The sequence below is a fragment of the Somniosus microcephalus genome, chromosome 6, assembly GCF_052327205.1.
Source record: "Somniosus microcephalus isolate GS21.2 chromosome 6, FLI_Smic_1.0, whole genome shotgun sequence".
Classification (NCBI taxonomy): domain Eukaryota; kingdom Metazoa; phylum Chordata; class Chondrichthyes; order Squaliformes; family Somniosidae; genus Somniosus; species Somniosus microcephalus.
Genome location: NC_140992.1, coordinates 165846027 through 165848066, shown reverse-complemented (window position 1 = coordinate 165848066; position 2040 = coordinate 165846027).

Sequence of the window (2040 nt, the reverse complement as noted above, 5' to 3'; positions counted from 1 at the left end):
TCCCTGGCGAGTTGGGCAAAGTGTCGCAGTCCGGCAGCGGGTAACATGCCACCGGTCAGCGGCAGCTTATCGGGGATAACTTCGGGAAAGAAAGTCATATCCGGTCCGGGTTAACTGCCACTGAACGGGGTGGCGGGGCCGCACAGACCAGTAGCAGGCTTGTCCAGCTGCCTCTTGGCCCGGCCGAGGTACAGCCGTTGGCTGGAGACCGCTTTCCGACTGCTGAGCCAGTGCCGCGGGGACCCACCTTGATGCGCCAGCTGTCCGAGCAAGCCAGGGGCAAGGGGCATCGAACGGTACTGGAACGGAGTCGGTCCGACACCGGGAAGCCGGGTGTCCGTCGCTCCGAATCGAGCCCGGGGTTTTCGTGCGTGTCACTTGCCGGGCATTTGGACCCGGTTGGCCTGGAAGTGGTCCTCAACGGCGGGAGATTGCCTGGGTTTGGCTGGCCGGCAGTCGAACGCCTTTCGCTCCGGATTCCCGTGTCCGATTTCGGTCAGGGAGGGCTCGTTGGAAAGCCCTGACGCTGGCGCACAGTATATTATCGGACTGGACCCCGGCATGTTCGGGAAAGTGTCGCAGTCCCGTACCGGCTGCCGTGCCGTCGGTCAGCAGCAGCTTATCGGGGATCACTTCGGGACAGAAAGTCCGATCCGGTCCGGGTCAACTGCCCCTGAACGGGGTGGCGGGGCCGCACAGACCAGCAGTGGGCTTGTGTAGCTGCCTCTTGGCCCGGCCGAGGTACAGCCGTTGGCTGGAGACCGCTTTCCGACTGCTGAGCCGGCGCCGCGGGGACCCACCTTAATGCGCCGGCTGTCCGAGCAAGCCAGGGGCAAGTGGCATCCAATGGTACCAGAACGGAGTCGGTCCGACACCGGGAAGCCGGGTGCCCGTCGCTCCGAATCGATCCCGGGGTTTCGTCCGTGTAAGTTGGCGGGCATTTGGACCCGGTTGCCCTGGAGCGTGTCCGCAACGGCGGGAGATTGCCTGGGCTTGGCCGGCCGGCAGTCGAACGCCTTTCGCTCCGGACTCCCGTGTCCGATTTCGGTCAGGGAGGGCTCATTGAAAAGCCCCGGCGCTGGCGCACACTATATTATCGGACTGGATCCCGGCAATTTCGGGAAAGTGTCGCCGTCCCGTACTGGCTGCTGTGTCGTCGGTCAGCGGCAGCTTATCGGGGTTAACTTCGGAAAGCTAGTCCGATCCGGTCGGGGTCAACGGCAGCTGAACGCGGTGGCGAGGCCGCACAGAGCAGTACCGGGCTTGTGTAGCTGCCCCTTTTCCCGGCCGAGGTACAGCCGTTGGCTGGAGACCGCATTCTGACCACTGAGAGGGCGGAGCGAGGGGCAGCCTCCAGGCGCCGGCTGCCAGAGCAAGCCAGGGGCAAGCGGCATCCAACGGTACCAGAACGGAGTCGGTCCGACACCGGGAAGCCGGTTGCCCATCGCTCCGATTCGAGCCCGGGGTTTTCGTGCGTGTAACTGGTCGGGCATTTGGACCCGGTTGCGCGGGAGCGGGTCCGCAACGGCGGGAGATTGCCTGGGTTTGGCCGGCCGGCAGTCGAACGCCTTTCGCTCCGGACTCCCGTGTCCGATTTTGGTCAGGGAGGGCTCGTTGGAAAGCCCCGACGCTGGCGCACACTATATTATCGAACTGGACCGCGGCAAGTTTGGGAAAGTGTTGCAGTCCCGTACCGGCTGCCATGCCGTCGGTCAGCGGCAGCTTATCGGAGATAACTTCGGGAAGGGAAGTCCGATCCGCTTCGGGTCAACGGCAGCCGAACCGGGTGGCGGGGCTACACAGATCAGTACCAAGATTTTGTAACTGCCTCTTTCCCCGGCCGCGGTACAGCCGTTGGCTGGAGACCGCTTTCCGACTACTGAGAGGGCGGGGCAGAGGGCGGCCTGCACGCGCCGGCTGCGCGAGCAAGCCAGGAGCAAGCGGCATCCAAGGGTACCTGAACGGAGTCGGTCCGACACCGGGAAGCCGGGTGCCCGTCGCTCGGAATCGAGACCGGGGATTTCGTGTGTGTAACAAGGC